Source organism: Cervus canadensis, chromosome 17, assembly GCF_019320065.1.
Source record: "Cervus canadensis isolate Bull #8, Minnesota chromosome 17, ASM1932006v1, whole genome shotgun sequence".
Taxonomy (NCBI): domain Eukaryota; kingdom Metazoa; phylum Chordata; class Mammalia; order Artiodactyla; family Cervidae; genus Cervus; species Cervus canadensis.
The window spans coordinates 35,858,704-35,881,025 of record NC_057402.1 but is presented as its reverse complement, the minus strand read 5'-3'; the positions used below and the strand labels follow the sequence as shown (position 1 = coordinate 35,881,025).

The 22,322-nt window shown below is 36.2% G+C and overlaps 1 protein-coding gene across 10 annotated transcripts in view; it reads right to left on the bottom strand.

Moving 5' to 3' along the window:
* The window catches only part of PEAK1 (pseudopodium enriched atypical kinase 1), a 307,119-nt gene that overhangs the window by 231,618 nt on the left and 53,179 nt on the right, over positions 1-22,322 (bottom strand). For 4 of the 10 annotated variants that reach the window (XM_043489513.1, XM_043489507.1, XM_043489508.1 and 1 more), the window contains exons 2-3: positions 19,274-19,337; positions 5,580-5,697 (exon numbers count right to left, since the gene is read on the bottom strand). The exons of 1 other annotated variant lie outside the window; for it this stretch is intronic. The gene's annotated coding sequence lies outside the window, so the exon portion shown is untranslated. Of the gene's footprint in view, positions 1-5,579; positions 5,698-13,836; positions 13,892-19,273; positions 19,338-22,322 lie in introns of all 10 variants that reach the window. 5 more of the 10 variants (XM_043489510.1, XM_043489509.1, XM_043489514.1 and 2 more) reach the window with 2 other exon arrangements.

Here is a 22,322-nt window from a genome sequence, read left to right as displayed (position 1 = left end):
CAGCTTCTTAACATTAAAATACTCAAATAAAAGACAAGTTTTTTGACATATTTCCCAAACTAAAATCTCAGTAGGTATTGGTCTAGTGCACAGTACCAAGAATTATTTTTATTCTGTTTGTTCATAGATTATTTAAACAGGACAGCTGCGTTAGTGAGTTACTGAATATTTTATCATAATCAAGCAGTACGTTGTTTCTATCATTAATGACTCCAATACTCACATTCTTAAAAATTACTTAAGCAATCCTATAAATTGTTCTTTATTTTATGTAAGATTTTGTAGTTAACCCTTAGGTCAATCAACTCTTGTACTTAAAGATGATTCACATCTGCAAAATAATCATGTTACAAATATTGCATTATTATGCAGCTGAAGGGACAGACAGGCTGGGAAACTGATTAAAAGAGCTCAATGGAGATGAGACAATTGAAAATACAGCACCTAAATAACAATAACAAATCTGCTTGATATTCCAAATTCTTGCTTTTAAAAGGATCAAGCTTTGAAGGAAGACTTCTAGGTTTAAAAGAGGACCTGGCACAACAATGGAGGAGGTCAGAGTTCAGTTATCATGACGGTTTTCAGGTCACTTGTGCAAATAAGAACATGTTAGCTGGGTTCCAAACAGGTTTCTGCTCAAAACCACTTTCAAAGATGTGAAAATAAAGGAACATGTGCATAAAAGTAATTTCTGAGTTTTGCAACTAATAACTGGCAATACTACTTTTTGGGTGAGTGAGAGAAGAGAACCATTAAATTAATATACAAATGAGCAGCAATCACTCACACTATTTTCCCATGAATGAGAGAATACATAATTTGGGTGGGGATCAAGCACTTGAAATAGTTATGGCCAGAGACTACCATCAAATTAACTGCTTAGCTCAGTTCATAACATTTCACTTGGACCCATCAAGGACTGTCATCCAAAAGGCACAGCCTGAATGTAGAAGAGTAAGCCTTTTGATAAACTGAGATTGTGCTCACACCCTAAGGTATGTTGCTTGTCTGTCTTCTGAGCATTTTTAAAACTACATTTGATAATAACACAATTTTGAATCCCTTTTACCTAGTGCTAATTTTATAGTATACTTTTTAGGTAGACAAACCATTAACTAAATGTGTTAGAGATTCAACTGAAAAAACAAGACCCCAGCTTATGAAAAAGCAACAGTACAGATAATACTGATTCCCATAGCTTTCTTAGCCAGAGACATAGCTAGGAATTGTGATCACATGATTCAGAAAGATCATGCTGAAGCATCTTATGGATTAATACACATAAATTCTGTACAGTCCACTTTGTTCTGCATTAAAATTATCTAAAATTGATCATTTGAAATTGACTGTTATGCAGTATGATCAATTATTGCAATACTCCATTTCTCAATCACCTTCATTATGCAGTTTACTGCAAACATAGTCCTCTAGAGCAATTCACAAAGTGTTCCACTAATTAGTCTTCATTCAGCACACATTTATTAAGCACTGATTGTGTACTACACACTATTAGTACAGGAAAGAGCATGCTGAATCAAATTAGCTGCTGCCTTTAGAAGCAGAGGGCATGACTTACAGAAAAGCAAATATTACATAACACAACCAGTGCTATAAAAGTAATGTGTACAAATCACAACAGAAATATAGAAGGGGAAGGACTTAATTCTTCCTCAGGAAGTGAAGAAAGGCTTGTCAGACTATACTTTAACAGAGACTTACAGGATGAGTAGGGACTTCCCAGGTGGCGCTAGTGGTAAAGAACCCACCTGCCAATGCAGGAGACATAAGAGATGTGGGTTTGATCCTTGGGTTAGGAAGATCCCCTGGAGGAGAACATGGCAACCTGCTCCAGTATTGTTGCCTAGAGAATCCCATGGACAGAGGAGCCTGGTGGGCTACAGTCCTTAGGGTCGCAAAGAGCCAGACACAACTGAAGTGACTTAGCACAGGAGTTTGGCAAATATACTAGAGATTGTTCATGAGGAAAGGGGAGTAGGACAGACCTATAGCATATGTAAAGTTGCATAAGTAGAAAAGAGGACTTGTTTGTCAGGGCAACAACAGAGCTCACTAACAGTAAAAGTAAGCAACGACCAGAACAGGGCACTAATGATCTTCAACGATGTTGAAGCCATGTTAGTTTAGCCTTTATCTCAATAAAAGTGTGAAGCACTAAAAAGTTTCAAGCAGGGATGTGATAATGATTTTTGTTTTAAAGAAATACTCTGGCCATACAACAAAAGGAAGGAATAAACTTGGAGGCAATCAAGTCTAGTAGATTTATTAAAAGATCATTAAACTCCCTACTGCCTTTAGATCAAGGCAGTAGGATTTGGTCCTCATGTGGCCACACACATCTTTCTCCATGTAATGAGCAGAGAAAAGGGCCAAAAGGAAGTGTCACCTTACTGGGTCTCACCATGACAGACTACTTTCTACTGACCTGGAATCCCAGAACTCCTAGCCCAAATGGCAGAGTCCATTTCCAGGACAGATCCTCATGTAGGTGTGTGCAACCCTAAATTAAGTGCTAAGTTGCTTCTGTTGTGTCTGATTCTTTGTGACCCAATGGACTGCAGCCCACCAGGCTCCTCTGTCCATGGGAATCTCCAGGTAAGAATACTGGATAGGGTTGCTGTGTCCTCCTCCAGGGGATCTTCCCAACCCAGGGATCGAACCAGTGTCTCTTGTGTCTCTTACGCTGGGCTCTTCATCACTAGAGCCACCTGGGAAGCCCACCCTAAGTCTGAAAGGTAGCCAAAGGGCAATTGCTATGGGAAGGTGGGGGCTGTAGAGAAAGCTTAGACTTCATCACAATTTTGGTAAATACATATGTATGTATATTGATATATATTTATGTATACATATCATCTTTATAATATTAAACAGAAATAAACATTTACAAGATATTTTATATGGTAAAGTAAATATTATAATATATAAATTATAAGTATATATAATGTATACAATATTTAACAATATTGTATATATTATATGTAATATGGCAAATTTGCAATTTCATAATATACTTCTGTATCAATGGATATTTGTGCCTAGAAATCTAAGTTCTTTTATGATATATACTCCTGACCTGAAATTTTAATTTTTTAATGTTTTAGAGAAGATATGAAGTAATTCTTTGACAGAAAAAAAATATATCCCCCTTAAGATAGACATACTAAAGTCAGGATCAACTTACTAGAAAAGTCAAAGCAATGTGAAGATAGATAAGTCAACCACATATTGGATAAGAAGCTAGTGAAAAAACAAAGAAAAATCACTTAGTGAAGGATCAATGTGTGGCTAAAGGCAGATACTTTTTATCCACAAATGAGCTATTGTGCTGCACAGCTCTTCTCCTTATTGAACAGAGATGCATTGCCCTCACATTAAATAAAGAACTCAGTGAGCAATACACTATAGCAAGCATCTGTTGGCTAATGACAAAACCATAGACCTTTTGAGGCCAATTTCCATCCAGCTGTAAGCACGGAAGAAACAAACACACATACTTCTTTTCAATACCAACCCCACTGGACAGCTACATGTAAAAGAATGAAATCAGAACATTTCCTAACACCATACACAAAAATGAATTTAAAATGGATTAAAGACCTAAATATAAGGCCAGGAACTATAAAGCTCTTAGAGGAAAACATAGGCAGAACACTGTTTGACATAAATTGCAGCAAGATCCTCTTTGACCCACCTCCTAGAGTAATGGAAATAAAAACAAAAATAAACAAATGGGACCTAATTAAACTTAAAAGCTTTTCCACAGCAAAGGAAACTATAAACAAGATGAAAAGACAACCCTTAGAATGGAAGAAAATAATTGCAAATGAAGCAACTGACAAAGGATTAATCTCTAAAATATATAAGGAGCTCATGCAGCTCAATATCAGAAAAACAAATGACCCAATCAAAAAATTAGCAGAAGACCTAAACAGACATTTCTCCAAAGACATACAGATGCCCAATAGACACATGAAAAGATGCTTAACATCACTCATTATTAGAGAATGCAAATCAAAACTCACACCGGTCAGAATGGCCATCATCAAAAAATCTACAAACAATACATGCTGAAAAGGATGTGGAGAAAAGGGAACCCTCTTGTACTGCTGGTGGGAATGTACATTGATACAGCCATTGTTGAGAATAGTATGGAGAGTCCTTAAAACAAATAGGAATAAAACTATCATATGACCCAGCAATTCCAGAGTATACTGGGCATGTACCCTGAGAAAACCAGAACTGAAAAAGACACAGGTACCCCAATGTTCACTGCAGCACTATTTAAAATAGCTAGGACATGGAAGCAACCTAGATGTCCATCGACAGATGAACAGATTAAATGGAATATTACTTTGCCATTAAATGGAATTAATTTGAGTCCGTTCTAATGAGGTGGATGAACCTAAAACCTGTTGCACAGAGTGAAATAAATCAGAAAGAGATAAACCAAATTTCGTACATTAACGCATGTATATGGAATCTAGAAAAATGGTACTGATGAACCATTTTCAGGAGGGCAGGAATAGAGATGCAGACATAGAAAATGGACTTGTGGACACAGCAGGGGAAGGGGAGGGTGGGATGAAATGAGAGTAGCACTGAAACATATATATTACCATATATAAAACAGAAAGCTAGCAGGAAGTTGCTATATAACACAGGGAGCTCAACCTGGTGCTCTGTGATAACCTAAAGAGGTAGGATGGGGTGAGAGGGAAGTTCAAGAGGGAGGGGATACATGTATACTTATAGCTAATTCATGCTGATGTTTGGAAGAAAGCAATACAATATTGCAAAGTAATTATCCTTCAATTAAAAATAAATGTGCATAATTTAAAAAATAAACAAACTTTTAAAAAATCAGGCCCAAATAACTATGAAAAAGAAGCTTCTCAGCTTTCATGTCATTTTGCATCAAAGGCATTCCAAATATTAATTATATATACTAAACAAGGCACTTAGTAAAGTTAACTCTAAACAAGCAGATATCAAAATATATAACTGCATTTTATTCTCATTCTACCTTTCTCTGTATCCACATCCATGGTAAGAAGAATTGGCCTATAGAAAACACTAAATAAGACTGTAAACTAGGCAAAGTTTGTCTTCTGAAGCCATCACTTGCATTACTTTTTTTCCTGTCTCTATTTCACTTTTTCTATTTTACTTTTTCTTCCTCTCTAACATTTTTCATATTTTCTAGGATCTTGCTGTAACCATATCTCTGAGGTGTGCTTTGGCCTCCCTTGCTCCAGTGTTGAATTTATTTTACCCATATTTTCCTCAGTGTCAGATGACCTGATAAAGAACAACACCTACAAACATCCATAACTCCTTTCCTTTCGCCTCTCCTTCTGTCAAAGACTAATTCTTTCATGTAACCCCAAGACCACACCCTTTCTTGCCTTCTCAGAAATCTTTTAAATTTTGTAGTATTTAATTTTCTCTCTTCACTTTCTTAGTGTCTTTCCCTCATTACAAAAAGACATTTTTTTATTCCTAAAAAACTATAAAACCTTTAGCTTAAAAGGTAAATAAAACTACTATATGGAACTTACCCTATGGTGTCCCCTTTTAGTCTTTGCCCTCAAGCAAATTCACTCCCTGGTCCACAGCAATGTCTTCTGCTGACACCATTATATTAATCCCAGGATTCTTAACCTAGGGCTGTAGGGTCTGTGGATAGAATTCAGAAGACTCAAGAACTTGGGTGGCAAAATAAATCACTTCTTTATTTTCTACAACCTCTAAAATTACAAATATATACTTATTTACAAATTTACTAAATTACTATGAGCCTTCCACTGTAAAATCCCATGGACGGAGAAGCTGTCCATACTGTAGGCTACGGTCCATGGGGTTGCAAAGAGTCGGACACGACTGAGCGACTTCACTTCCACTATATCTTGTGTAGTATGTTAAACAAGCACATATTACCCTACACAATTCATTTGGTAAAGGTTGCTATTGTTGTTGTTTAGTTGCTAAATCGTGTCCGACTCTTTTGTGACCCCATGGCCTGTAGCCTGCCAGGTTGTCTGTCCATGGGATTTCCCAGGCCAAGAATATTGGAGTGATTAGCCATCCACTTCTCCAAGGATCTTCCCAATTCAGAGGTCAAACCCACACCTCCTGCGTTGGCAGATGGGTTCATTACCACTAAGCCACCAGGGAAGCTCTTGGTAATAATATGTTCATATAATTGCTTTCCTTTGTAATCCTACATATTTTATTTTATCCATCTGTGGCAACAGTATTTCCCGAATATACTACAAAAATATCTCCCATTTCACATGCTTTTCTATGATGTAAACATGCCACTTCCCTATAAAGAGGTAGAGCCTGGGACTTCCCTGGCTGCACAGTGATTAAGACTCCTCGCTCCCACTGCACAGGGCACAGATTCAGGCCCTGGTTGGGGAACTAAGATTCCTCATGCTGTGTGGTGCACCCAAAAAAAAAATTTTTTTTTTTAAATAAAATGAAGATGTAGAGCCTAATTCCCTTCTCCTTAAATCCAAGGTGGCACTTAACTTGCTTGCAACCAACAGAGTGTGGTGGAAATGACATTGAGAGGCTTCTAAGGCTAGGGAAGGAAAAGTAATGTAGGTTCTGGGTTACGTTTAGGGTGGTTGGTTAAACAGTGATAGTTACCAGAACAGAATTTGGTACCTGCAACTAGGTACAAAAACATAAAACGTGATACTGGCTTTGAGATTTGGTGGTAGACACAACCTGGCAGGGCCCTAAGGATCTCATTAGCTAAAGCTTGATGAGCCTTGAGGGGGCTGTTGGAGAAGCCTTAAAGGAGAGTGAATAAAGTGCTCTCAGAAGCCAGAGGAAAGAAGAGAGATCCTTGTTACAAAGTGGCGGAAAATTTAGCAAAACTGTTGCCTGTGCTAAGTTAAAAAGCATTACCAAAATGTTGGTAATGAACTGTTCTTCTAGCTAAGGTAATTTCCAAGCAGAAAGTTCAAAGTGTCAACTGGTTTCTTTTATATGTACACACAGTAGAAGGTACATTTAGAAAGATAAGCTAAAGAAAGTATTCTGTTTTCAGGCAGAATTTAAGGACATATAAAGGACCCAGCAAATTGCTGGATTCAAAAGTAAAATTATTTTCATCTAGTCTCGCCCAGCAGAGAATGCTCAAAGTAAGAAAAGGTCTGAAGACAAAGATCAGAGGTTGCTGGGAGGAAAATCCGGTCTCCAGGAAGAGAGGAAGCCAAGGATGTTACTGAAAAATCCTTTAACACCTGGTTTCTCCTTGATCTCCTTCCCAGTGCCTTTTTCTGTACTTGTCCACTAAAACCAGATATGCCCAAGGGTTTTGTCCTCAATGTCTTCAACTACTTCTGAAAATTTACTAACCCCCAAATCTCTCTCTATTGCAAGCCCCCACCTCTCTCCAAGAACTAGACAGATGTGTACATCTCTACCTGAATATCTCAGAGAAACCTCAAACTAAACTATTTCAACATCTTATCCATCCTTACCCCACAAGTTCTTCCTATACCTGGACATGCACTGGGAATAAAGAGTACTACCACCTAGTAAACTGCCCAACATAGGAGTCACCCCTGGTTTCTTCCTCTCCTTCACCCTGCCTCCATTCTCCCTCAGGCAACAGCTGATACTGTTTTCAAGTTCTACAGATTCTACCTGCTAAACTTCTCTAAAGTCTACCCCTCTTCAGTTACATCCTGTCTGGACTACCTTTCAAACAGTATCTCCATGTCAATATATCTACCATACTATGCTCAAAATCATCTCCTTAAAATAAAAATATTAGTCAGGTTAATCTTCTGCTTAAGATCCTTCAAAGACCCCTATCAAAACCTTTTGACATAACTTACAAGTGTCTTTTGGTCCTGTTCTCCCCTACAAAATGCCTCACATACCATTTATTTCAATGATGCAAAATAAGGATCCACCATGATTATGAGTACATACTTCTCCCCATATGATACAACTCCTGTTATGAATTCTAAGTACTTCACTATGTGTTAATTGAATTCAGCAATTATAGAGCACCTACTTCAAATCTGCAAATCTGGCAGGACCTATGCCAGGGCTAGGCATAAAAAAACAAATAAGAAATAGGTCCTGCCTCTCCCCTGGAAGCACAGAAAAAGAAGGAAAATAAGTACAACACAGAAATTTATAATGGAAGATAGCATGATGTAGTAGACTAATCATTTGGAGTAGGCAGAGAGGTAGAGCAGGCAGTAAGAAAAACAACAGGATAAATATAGCATATTTTCCTGGAGCAACAAATCCCTTTGATGTAAGTAATTTAAAACATTTTAATATTAATATACTCATTATAAGCAGAATACAAATTACATGAGAGATACAATTAAATACTTTAAAATTCATGGTCCATTTTAGGTAAGAATGACTATCCAGAGTTAGAATTTAAAGCAACAGACAGATAGCCACGTTAAGTCAGAGACCTTAGAACTGAGCAACTCACACTACCTAAAGGACATTTTGGCTCTGCTGATCCAAAAAGCCAACTCTGGCTGGGGAAAAATTCAGTGAAATATGACTGGATGGTCAAAAAGATTCTGTTACAATCAGCCTATACCTCTATATAGCCTCTTTAGAGGGCTTCAGATATGGCAAGAAGGTTTGCAGACAACTGAGGAATCCTGATTGAAGGCAGGAGAAGGGGACAACAGAGGATGAGATGGTCGGATGGCATCACCGACTCGATGGACATGGGTTTGAGCAAGCTCCAGGAGTTGGTGATTGACAGGGAGGCCTGGTGTGCTGCAGTCCATGGGGTCATGAAGAGTCAGACATGACTGAGTGACTGAACTGAACTGAGGAATCCTGAACCTACTAACCTACTTGGTCAGATTAAAGTTACCTTAATTATGCAAAGGAAGCCTAAGAAGACCAAGAAAAGTTTATACTGGCTCCAGTTCCTGCTGAGATGCTGAGTCAGCAAAATCACGGCTGCTCTTTCAGGAGATTAGCCCTTAGGGAAGTCACACAGGAAAACATGGAGAAGCCTATGAAGAACACCTGGGGTGACAAGGACCTGTTCTGAATTGCTATGTGTGGGATGATGGTTCTGGCCGGAGGCAAGAGGCAGCCCACCAAAGCCGTGGGATAACAAAACAGAAGAACTACTGAAGTTCAGTTTTTCCTTTTCTTGGGTCCCAACACCTATGTGCGCACAACCTGGTCCCATCTGTGGGACAACCTCTGGTCTCTGGTCCTCAGGAAAATAGGAGCTGAGAAAAATAGGTGGATATACACTAATCTCCCCTGAATGTTTCTTCACATCATCCTCTCCTCCTACACAAACATCTTCCTCAAGAGAAAAAGGTAAAGAAATGACCCAAAGTTATACTATATGGTGTTAGGAGTGACTGACTCCAGCCCAAGAGTGCTTCGGGCTCTCTAACTCCTGCCCTGATATCATCGGGACGTAAACCCAATGCTCTCCTACGTAAGCATTGTCTGACATTGTAAAATATCAAGTACCAAAGAGTACATGTAAAACAAGATACTTTGGGCTGTTCGAGGTACCATTATAAAATACCACAGACATGATGACTTCAACACAAATACTTTCTTACAGTTCTGGAGGCTGGAGGTCTGTAACTAGGGTGCCAGCAGGGTCAGGCTCTGGTAAGATCTCTCTTTATGGCTTGCAGATAGCAGCAAGTCTTATAAAAGTACTAACCTCACTGGAGCAAGGCCCCACCTACATGACCTCATCTAACTTCACTATCTTCCAAAGGCCCCATCTCCACATATCACATATTGGGGGTCAGGGTTTCAACATACAGATTTGGAGCAGGGGGAATGATATACAAATATTCAGTCCATAACATCCATTTTTTTTTAAAGGGGGAAATTTGATCCTAATATCATACCATACGAAAAATCAATGGCAAGAATTTAAACATCAAAAACAACTTTAAAAACCTTAGTGGAAGAGATGACTATCGTTTGATATCAATAAGGAAAGATTTCACTATATTAAGAACTGCTGTTCATTAAAAAATACCTTCAAGAAAGTAAAAATACAACTTATAAACTAGCATAAAGTATTCACAATACACACAACTTATAATGCACTATTATCACCAACACATAAAGCAGTAGCATACACATACAAACACATTCAGAACATTGCCCCCCAAAAATGAGCAAGAGACAATAAGGCATTTCACAGCAGAACACAAACATATAACCAAGACATGGACAAAAAACTGTTCATCACAAAGGATTATAGATTTTCAAAGCAAGGCCCTGTGTCATGAAAAACAGTGAAAAGCTTTGAAATGGACAAAAAACAAATTAAAAAAAAAAAAACCTAGTGAGTATTCTCTTGAACTCACATATTCATTACCTCCATCTTTCATTGCCTTTGAGAAATTTTTCAATTTGATAAAATGTAGAAAACTGATGATAATGTGAACTATTCTTGTGTACAACAGAGCAAATTAGTTGTGTCCAGTGGATTACAATTGATAATTGCCCAGGAGACAGACCAATTTTTGCACCTATTTGAAAATTTTATTTCAGCATTCCTTTACTACATATAAATGAGTAGTTCTGCAAATTTCCCTTTGAACTGATTTAAACATCTTACCAGTTTCCTCATTAGTGAGTTAAATAAAATACTTGACAAGTGCTCATTTTATATCTGTATGAGAGTTACAATTATACCTCCTTTTAAAAATCCTTTGTGACCTCAATTAAAATTCAACATCAACCACCATGATTTAAAAAAAAGAAAAAAACATTTCAGCAAATGAGGAACAGAAAGGGCTATTCAATCCAAGGATAAAGTCATGGTGAATGACTGACAATTTTCTCTCTAAAATCAGGAATAAGCCAAGGATGTCTACTCTCATCACTTGAATTAAAAGTTGTACGGGAGGTTCTAGTGTGTAAAATAAGGCAAGGGAAAACTGACAGAATGAGAGGAAGAAGTAAAACTGTCTTTGATTATATACCTATCACAATTACATAGTAAAGCCTGGAAAATCTTTTTTTTTTCTTTTTTCTTTTTTAGAGCCTGGAAAATCTTAAGGAAAAAAAAAGCTACTTAACAAAGGTCAATATACAAAATTATATTTTATTTTTATATGCTAGTGATGAATAACTCGAAACAAAACATTTAAAATGTCACTACAATAACAAAAAAATCAAAATAAAAGACTTATACACACTTATAGACTGAAAACTAAAAGAAATACATAGCTGTTGAGAAATTAAAGATGATCTAAAAAAGTGGAATGAGATATCATGTTTATAAAGTATTAAGATGTCTACTCACTTCAATTTGATCTGTGGAATAGTGTGAAGTAAAATCTATAAATTTTTTTTCAGAAAATGAAAAGCTGATCTTAAAACCATAATTTCAGTGGATTTTAACATTTAAAGGAAAAACAAAGAGCCTAGAAGAGCCAAAACAAATTTTTAAGGAAAACAAAATTAGAGAACTTACTCTACTTGACTTCAAAAGTTAAAAACCTACTGTAATCAAAATAGCATGTTATCAACAAAAAGAAAAAAAATACATTTTTTTCCTTGACTTCTTTTCTATATATATACATGTATAGTCAACAGATTTTTGATGACAACAAAGTCATCAAAGCAATTCAATGAGGAAAAAGTCTCTTTAACAAATGGTACTGGGAAAACTGGTAATTCACATGTAAAAGAATGAAAGTAAACCCTAAACTAATACTAAATACAAAACCTAAAATGGATCAAACATCAAATTATAAGACCTGAAAGATACGCCTAAAAGTAAGACGTTTCTCTTAGGTGAAAACATAGTGCAAAAGCTTCACAACATTGGATTTGGCAGTGATTTCTTGAATATGACACCAAAGGCTCAGGTAATAAAAGATAAAACAGACAAACTGGACTCCATGCAAAGTTTTAAATTTTGTACATTCAAAGACACTATTCATGGAATAAAAAGATAAGCCACAGAATGGAAGAAGATATTTGCAAATCACATATATGATGAGAGAATAGTATCCAAAATATATAGAGAACTCCTAAAACTCAACAACAACAACAAAAAATAATTAACCCTACTCAAAAATGGGCAAAGGACTTAAATCAACATTTCCCCAAGAAGCTTTAAGATGGTCAATAAGCACAGGAAAAGATGCTCAGTGTCACTAATCATTCAGTTCAGTTCAGTCACTCAGTCGTGTCCAACATCTTTGCAACCCCATGAACTGCAGCACGCCAGGCCTGCCTGTCCATCACCAACTCCTGGAGCCTACCCAAACTCATGTCCATTGAGTCGGTGATGCCATCCAACCATCTTGTCCTCTGTTGTCCCCTTCTCCTCCTGCCCTCAATCTTTCCAGCATCAGGGTCTTTTCAAAAGAGTCAGCTCTTTGCATCAGGTGGCCAAGTATTGGAGTTTCAGCTTCAAAAACAGTCCTTCCAATGAACATCCAGGACTGATCTCCTTTAGGATGGACTGGTTGGATCTCCTTGCAGTCCAAGGGACTCCCAAGAGTCTTCTCCAACACCACAGTTCAAAAGCATCAATTCTTCGGTGCTCAGCTTTCTTTATAGTCCAACTCTCACATCCATACATGACTACTGGAAAAACCACAGCCTTGACTAGACGGACCTTTGTTGGCAAAGTAATATCTCTGCCTTTTAATATGCTGTCTAGGTTGGTCATAACTTTCCTTCCAAGGAGTAAGCGTCTTTTAATTTCATGGCTGCAGTCACCATCTGCAGTGATTTTGGAGCCCCCAAAAATACTGTCAGCCACTGTTTCCACTGTTTCCCCATCTATTTGCCATGAAGTGATGGGACTGGATGCCATGATCTTAGTTTTCTGAATGTTGAGCTTTAAGCCAACTTTTTCACTCTCCTCCTTCACTTTCATCAAGAAGCTCTTTAGTTTCTCTTTACTTTCTGCCATAAGGGTGGTATCATTTTCATATCTGAGGTTATTGATATTTCTCCCAGCAATCTTGATTCCAGCTTGTGCTTCATCCAGCCCAGTGTTTCTCATGATGTACTCTGCATGTAAGTTAAATAAGCTGGGTGACAATATACAGCCTTGATGTACTCCTTTTCCTATTTGGAACCAGTCTGTTGTTGAACACCATGTCCAGTTCTAACTGTTGCTTCCTGACCTGCATACAGGTTTATCAAGAGGCAAGTCAGGTGGTCTGGTATTCCTACCTCTTTCAGAATTTTCCACAGTTTATTGTGATCCACACAGTCAAAGGCTTTGGCATAGTCAATAAAGCAGAAATAGATGTTTTTCTGGAACTCTCTTGCTTTTTTGATGATCCAGTCATTAGAGAAATGCAAATCCAAACCACAAAGTACCATCTCACACCCAACAGAATAGCTACTGTGAAAAAAACAGCAAACAATTTTAGGTAAAATGTGGAGAAACTGGAACCTTTGTGCATTGTTCAGGGGAATCTCAAATGGTATCTCTGCTGTGGAAAACAATATGGTGATTCTTCAAAAATGAAAAAAATATAGAATTACCATATGATCCAGCAATTCCACTTCTGAATATAAACCCAAAAGAACTGAAAGCAGGATCACAAAGAGATATTGGTACACCAAAGTTCAAGGAGTACTTTTCATAATAGCAAAAACATGGAAGCAAATGAAGTATTTATTAACAGATGAATAAGCAAAATATGATATATACCTATAACAGAGTATTATTCAACTTTATAAAGGAAGCAAAAATATACTGCAATATGGATCAACCTCGAGGACATTATGCTAAGTGAAATAAGCCAGTCACAAAAAGACAAATTACTGTATGATTCCACTTACATGAGGTACTTTGAGTAGTCAGAGTCATAAAGACAGAAAGCATTATCTTGGTTGCCTGGGAGGGAAAGGAAAATAGGGATTTGTTGTTTATTGTCTACAGAGTTTGCTTCACAAGATGTAAAGAGTTATGGGGGGACTCCCCTGGTGGTCCAGTAGCTGGGAATTCGTCTTGCAATGCAGGGGACATAGGTTCGATCCCTGGTCGGGGAACCAGGATCCCACATTCCACGGCACAGCTAAGCCCAAGGGCACTATAACTACTAAGCTTGTGAACTACAACTAGAGAGTCTGCAACTAAGACCCAAGACAGACAAATAAATTAATTAATTTCTAAAAATTTAAAAAAAAAAGTTATGGGGATAGATGATGGTACATGGGGATAGATGATGGGGATGATGATTGCTGTAGAACACAAAAGCATTTAAAACCACTGAGCTGTATACTTAAAAACTGTTAAGATGATAAATTTTATGTTATGTATACTGAACCACAAATTTTTTAAAAGACACTAAAAAGAGAGAATGGGAGGAAAGAATTTTGTGATGGTGAAAACAGATGATTCTGTAAAAAAAAAGTCACCGAAATCAGAACAGTGGTTCACTGTGGTGAGGGAAAAGAATATCAAGGAAGAAGCCTGAGGAAACTGAAGCAGTAATAAAAAATATTCTACATTTTCATAGGGGTATGGATTATACAGGTATATGTATTTGTCAAAACTCACTGAACTATATATTTAAGATCTGTATGTTTTATTGTAAAACTGAAAATTATACCTAATTTTTAAAAGTTCTCTAAACAATCACAATTAATTCTATTTTAGATCATTCAGCTACCAAAATTTTAAAGTCTAAAAACACCAAGTATTGTAGAGACCATAAAACAACAGGATCTATTACACACTGATGGTAGAAGGATAAAATGGGGCAATCACTTTGGAAATAAATTTTGTATTATCCCTTTAACATTTAGTACCATATAACCCAGCAACTCCATTCATAATTACATAGTGCAGGAGAATCTCTTGCATATGAACTATTATAAGAGTCACGTATAGGAATGTTTCTTGCATCAGTGTTTAAATTAGCAAACACCTGAAGACTGAATTTTTATCACTCAATCCCAGAAATAAATCATGTGATAACTAAGGTTATCAGGTTCAAACATTAAAGATGTCTTTATGTTTTAAAGACAACTAGTTTAAGTATGTATATATTATCACTTTGTTCAGTGTGTGTGCATACAGTATAAATCCAAAGTTAAGGCATAGAATTAAGGTACTATAATTTTTTTTAGCATATTAAAAAGCAGAGACATCACTTGGTCGATAAAGGTCCTTTGAGTCAAAGCTATGATTTTTCCAATAGTCGTGTACAGATATGAGAGTTGGACTATAAAGAAAGTTGAACTGATGCTTTTCAACTGTGCTATTGGAGAAGACTCTTGAGAGTCCGCTGGATTGCAAGGAGATCAGACCAGTCAGTCCTAAAGGAAATCAACCCTGAATATTCACTGGAAGGACTGATGCTGAAGATGCAACTCCAATACTTTGGCTACCTGATGCAAAGAGCTGACTCATTGGAAAAGACCCTGATGATGGGAAAGGTTGAAGGCAAAAGGAGAAGGGGGGAGCAGAGGATGAGATGGCTGGATGGCATCACAAACTCAATGGACATGAGTTTGAGCAAACTCTGGGAGATAGTGAAGAACAGGGAAGCCTGGCATACTGCAGTCCATGGGATTGCAAACAGTCAGACACAACTGAGTGACTGAACAACAACAATGATTTTTTTTTTTTAAGGTAGAATTTATTCTTTGAACATGGCTTTTCTGGAAGTAAAGACTGGAACTTATCTAAATGCTGGTTACATCATTGACACTATATTCATACACAAAATATCCTGCAGCTGTGAACACGAAAGAAGTAGATCTGAGTATACAGAAAGATTTCCAAGATATGGAAATAAGTTGAAAAATCAAGAAGTAGAACTGTACATTTTCATGGATTAAAATGAATTCCATGAGATATTTTAAATTTTATAATATATTTGCAAAAACAATTTGAAAGCTAATAAACTACTAATGGTACTTTCTTCTGAAGAGAGGGACAGGGGATCTAAGGTGAAAGGAAGACTTACTTTTCACTGTAAATTCTTTGATACTATCTGAATTTCTGACCATGTACCTGTTTATCAATTTATTTGGAGGGAAGGGAAAAAGAAGTTCTCAAAATACTGTGTATTCTGGCAAGCAACCTCTCCATGCCTCACAGGAGGGGAAGAGCCAAAATAATCTTGAATAAGAACAAAATAGGAGAATTCAAAATAGGAGTATTGTGAATTCAATACTACAAAATCTACACTAATCAGACAATGTGGTATTAGCACAAGAGACGATGCATAAATCAATGGAATTGATTTGAAAGTCCAGAAATAGCATCCCAGGTAACACTAGTGGTAAAGAATATGCCTGCTAATGAAGGAGACACAAGAGACGCAGGTTTAACCCCTGGGGTCCGGAAGTTCCCCTGGAGTAGGAAATGGCAACCTGCTCAAGTATGCTTGCCTGGAAAAATTCCAAGGACATAGGAGTCAGGTGGCCTACAGTCCATGGGGTCACAAAGAGTCAGTCACGACTAAACATGAGCATGAAATTCATTAAGGGCACCAAGCTAATTCAATGGCCTAGGACAAATGGCTATCTGAATGCAAAAGAATGAAGTTGAGCCTCTACTTGACATCACATATAAAAATTAACTCAAAATAAAACACAGATCTAAATTTAAGAACTAAAACAGCAAAACTCATATTTGAAAGAAAATACGAATTAATCTCCATTACCATGGATTTCTTAGATAAAACACCAAAATCATAAGCAATAAAAGAAACAGATAAAAACAAAATCTTTGTGCTTCAAAGAACAATATTGAGAAAGTGAAATGACAACTCACAGAAGGGGAGAAAATATTTGCAAATCATATATTTCATAAGTGACTTTATCCAGGATATATAAAGAACTCTTACAACCAAAGAATAACCTAATTTTTAAATGGGCAAAGGATTTGCATAGGCCTTTCTCAAAAAAAGATATACAAATGGCCATTAAGCACATGAAAAGATATTCAACATCATTAGCCATTAGGGAAATACAAATCAAAACCACAATGAGTAGTTTACAACCATTAGAATAACTGCAATTAAAAAAAAAAAGAGGACAATAACAAATGTTGGTGATGATATGGCAAAACCAATCATACACTGCTGGTGGGAATGTAAAATGATACGGTCTCCTTGGAAAACTATTTGGCAGTTCCTCAAAATACTAGACATGGATTTACCAAATGACCCAACAATTCCACTGTTAGGTATATAACTGAGAGAAATGAAAACATGTACACACAAAAATTTATACACAACTGTTCATAGCAAAATATTCATAATAACCAAATGTAGAAACAATCTAAATGTTCACCAACTGATGAGCAGATAAGCAAAATATGGTATATACATATTGCAGAGTACAGCTCCTGACCAAGAAATCCACCTGTGACTTTTCCAACCCAGCCAAAAATTACTACAAAGGTCCCTCACATGGGAAAACCTGCCCTTCCCTCACCAGATTTGGTGCATAGCCAAAGCACTGCAGCCTCTGAAGAAAGTTGCGGTCAAGGATGCAGGCCCCCAGGTTGACCATGTTCTTTAGCATAGCTGCATCCCTAGCCCAGGTACATTCTTCCAGAATTTTCTTTAATCTGTGGCCTGCAGCTGAGGCCTTTCCTCAGGTGCCTCTTCTGCGATCTTCTCATTAGGAAGGAAACATTAGAGACACTTTTTCTCTATTCTGACTCAACACTCTTCCACTCTAGTCCTTCCATCTCAGCCTCCAAATAGCCCTGGGTCCATAAAACTGCAGGAACCTTTTCTTTAGCGCTCCCTCAGCTGTGAGAGGACTCCCCCCACCACTCCCCCACCCCCATACTGATTCTCCTGAGTGAGAGGACCTGTACTTTCTCAGGTGTAGCCTCTTGCTTATACTATCTCAGTAAATGAATAAAGGCTAGACTGTCACTTTCATTTTGGAACGTTGTTTTTAATCAGCTACTCTTGACACTTGGAAGCTCAGTACTATCGCTACCCTCAACCCCATCTCTCCCTCTGTCTCTCTCTCTTAAGTCAGCTAAATCCCTGACACATACAATAGAATATTATTCAGCCATAAAAAGGAAAGAAGTACTGGTTCATGATGAGTGAACCGTGGATGAACCTTGAAAACTTTACGCTAGATGAAAGAAGTAAGTCACAAAAGACTACACATTGTACAATTTCATTTATATGAAATGCCCAGAATAGGCAGCTCTACAAAGAGAAAGTAGATTAGTAGCTGCCTGGGACTGAGTAGAGGGAGGAATGAGAAGTGACTGCTAATGAGTACTGATTTCTCTTTGGAGTAATGAACACATTCTAAAATTAGACTGAGATGATAGTTGCATAACTCTGTAAATTTAATTTAAAAACCACCAAATTTAAATAAACAAGTGAATTTTATGATATGTAAATTATTTCTCAGTAAAGCTGTTTTTTTTAAATGTTAGTTCCCAACATTCTCAGAGAACTAGTGAAGTGAAAAATGGATAAAAGCAGAATACACTGCTTTGTAAAGGAGTTTGTAAAATATCCTTTAAACAATGTAAAGGTACTGAAGGACTCTGAGTCATGGACTAACATGATGACATTTATCTTTTAGAAAAAGCACCCTTATAAGTGTGACAAGAATGGCTTAGGGTGGAGCTGGATTCAAGGTGGAAAGACCAGATGACAGACTTATAATGGTATATTTTAAAAAATCAAAAGATGAAGAAGATTTGAGCCAAGACACATAAGAAAAGGAAAAGGGCTATGATACTATTGTTGGAGTAGAACACCAGCTACAGAAATCAAACACAAACATACTGAAGGATATATCCTTATTCTACAAGCCCCCTCAAACAGTGGGAACTAAAGAAAATAATCAGCTCCAAGAGAACAGAGTGGTATAAAACTCTTAATAACAGAACTATTAAAACAGTTGCTAGATGTTATAATCTATTATTTAACTAATTAAAGGTTTGCCTTTAAGAATATCAGATTATAATGCCAATATCTTTCTCAAGTATATGTCAGAGAACAGCTGTGTGAACTCCATCTTTGAGTATGAAAGACAAAGTAAAAATTCACACAAAACTATTTTAATCACTAGAAGCAGCTCCATTCATTTCAATCAAATGTCCTATGAATTAAAAGTAAGCATGCTATTTATGTAGCTTTATAATAAACAGTACTTGCTTCCTATTAAAACTCAGAGGAAAAGACATTAAATTTTTAACGCCTTAAATTTTTCAGAAACAATTATTTCTCATTATAAATACATTTTAAAAGACAAGTGTATTCATAAAATATTTCACCTTGGGTTTTCAGAAAAATCCACAGAAAAATATTTATAGCATAAGTTCCAGTTTAGGCAGACACCTGAATTGAAAAAAAAGGAAAACGATATGGTCAATATGACTAAATCTGAGTAGGGAACTTAATTTTCTCAAAAGGAGAAATCTAACTTGACTGTTCAAATTTTATGTTCAAGTTGTTCTTTAGAAACCTGTAGACTGTCAAGGATATTAATTCTGCTAAACTTTCTATTATCTATAATTATTTAACATTTTGACAACTCTTGAAATTAAAAAAAAGTATCAAAACATGTATTAACAAGGGGTGAAGGGAATCAATTCAAGAGGAATAATTTTCTTTTACCTGCTCAAGTTTTCAAAAGAAAAGGTATTTTCTAAAAGTCTGTACTCCCTATAAAATCACCATTATGACCTCCTATCCTCACAAAAACGACAGTACTCAAGATATCTGGAAATGAAAAAGTAAACCAACAGCATGTGTTTATAAAACTTAAGTAAAAGGGAAGAGTATATGAAACAAATGGCTAAGAAACTATGAAAACTCATCTATATTGGCCAAGGAAATCAAATTGAGATATCATCTTTCATCAATAAAACTAGAGTTGTTTTTAAAATAAGATGTTAGTTATTAGTGCTGTTCCAATTATCCTCCTTCTGAGACTCACAGTAGAATTGTACTTCACTGCCCTGTTTCATCTCTGTTTGGGCTATGTGACTTGCTTTAGCCACTAAAATGTACATAGACATATGAGATACTATCAAGCATAAGTTTCAGGAACCAGTACACAATTGGAAGACCTACCCAAGTAACAAGATGGAGCTCTGATTAGGATGGGTCACTAAATGACTCCAAAGAGAGAAAGAGAAGACACTGTTGATATGTGTTAGACATGTAGCACGAAGAAAAAATAAACTTTGTTGTATTAAACCACTGAGATTTGGAGGACTGTTACTATAGCATAATCTACCACTATACTGACAGCCACTAATGGTAACATAATACAATTACATAATTATAATAATACAATGATGCAATATAATGGGCATCTTTGCACACTGTTTCTGGCAGTATAAATAGGTAAAATCTTCCCTGGAAAGCAATTTTGCAATGCACAAGAGCCTTAAAAAGTTAAAACCATTTGATCTAGTAACTTTTTCTTTTAGAACTCTGTCCTAAATAATAAAAAAATCCAAACAAATATTTATATCATAGCCCATTTATGACTGTAAAGAACTGAAAACAAATTAAATGTTCAAATGATTGTTTAATAAGTTAAAATAAGCAATCATTAAAATTATGTATCATAAATGCTTAATGACTAGTAGAGGAAACTGTGTGAACTTTATTATCTGTTCAATTTTTCTGTATATGCAATTCTAGAACTGACACAACTAATCCATAGAGACAGAAAGCAGGCCAGTTGTTACAGTAGCCAACATTGTTGAAAGAACTAACTACAAAGGCATTTAAAAGAAACATTGATGGCAATATTCTATGTTTTGATTGTCGTGGTCACCATAGGGATACATACATTAGTTAGCACTCATCAAACTATACTGCATATTAATCATCTTACTAAAATTGATTTTTAAAATAAAATTTAAAAATGCTTAATGACAGGCAAATGTTCATCTACTGAGTAATTTGAATTATGTATAATGCATACATGTGCACAGAAAAAGACTAGAACTACCCACTCCAGGGTTCTTGCCTGGAGAATCCCAGGGATGGGGGAGCCTGATGGGCTGCCATTTTTGGGGTCGCACAGAGTCGGACACAACTAAAGCGACTTAGCAGCAGCAGCAGCAGCAGCACACCAGTAGTACTTTACATAAACATTATAGGTAATTCAAGTTTTTCCATATGTTTTGTACTCTCAAAATGCCCCGAGTAAGTATGTACTTTTATGTTTATGTTAATGGCATTTTATGGAGAACCAAAGTCTGAAACCTAGAATCAGTTTGAGGTTTTATTAATTTATCCATTCAGTATTGATTGTATGCTTCCATGTACAAACAGCAGTCTATGTGGCTAGAGTTATGCTTCTGAACTTGGGTGCTGTTTTCCCAAGGTTCAGTTAGATGTGCCAATGAAAGTACAAGCATCAACAATCTGCAAGCCATATCTGTTTATCATCTTTACACCAGCAAATGACAGTTAGGGCATGACTATTTTTAAGAATTGTATGCATTAATGACTATTTATTTACCTAGTCTTTCTGAAAATAAGCTTAAAACTTCCATAATATTTAATATTGACATGCATTGGTTTGAATTTATGTATTTTTAATTATGTTTGTGTTTATGAATATTATAATGATTATATGCATTGATAAATATCATTAATTTTTTATTATTTAATTATTTAAACAATTAAAAGCTTTTACAAATATAAAATCACTACAGTGTTTAAAATTATAACATGAATAATGGAAAAATATAAATGACACAGAAAGAGATAAATGTGGTAATGAAGATAGCATTAAACAAAAAGAACCAGGAGTATTAGGTTAATCAAATAGAAACTTACAATGATATAACTTATAAGCTATAACCAATAGGGAAGGATATAATAGGAAATATTTGTCACAGAGTGTAGCAATTCAAGATAGTGGGGACAAGAGTTAAACACGAAAAAGTGTACTGCCTTCTCATGTCAGAAAGGTCTAACATACCTACTCTATTACAGGGAATACATATGAAGCAAAAAACTGGGGCAAATATAAAAGAGAGTCCGATTCAAAAGTGATTTTAAACCAATGGGCACAGGGATTAAATCATTATGTTTAGTTACAACTGTATAATATATTGCTTCCTCAAGTTCGATGTTTGGACTTATTATACTTTATATCCAAAAAATACTAAACTGTTCATAGCTTAAAATAAAATACAAATACTACATTATTTATACTAATATTCATTAAGAAGTGCTACAGCAATGTGTGTTTATCAAGATACAGCTATTAAATATCAGAATAAAATAGTCTTAGACATCAAGGATGTTCAGTTCAGTTCAGTCGCTCAGTTGTGTCTGGCTCTCTGTGACCCC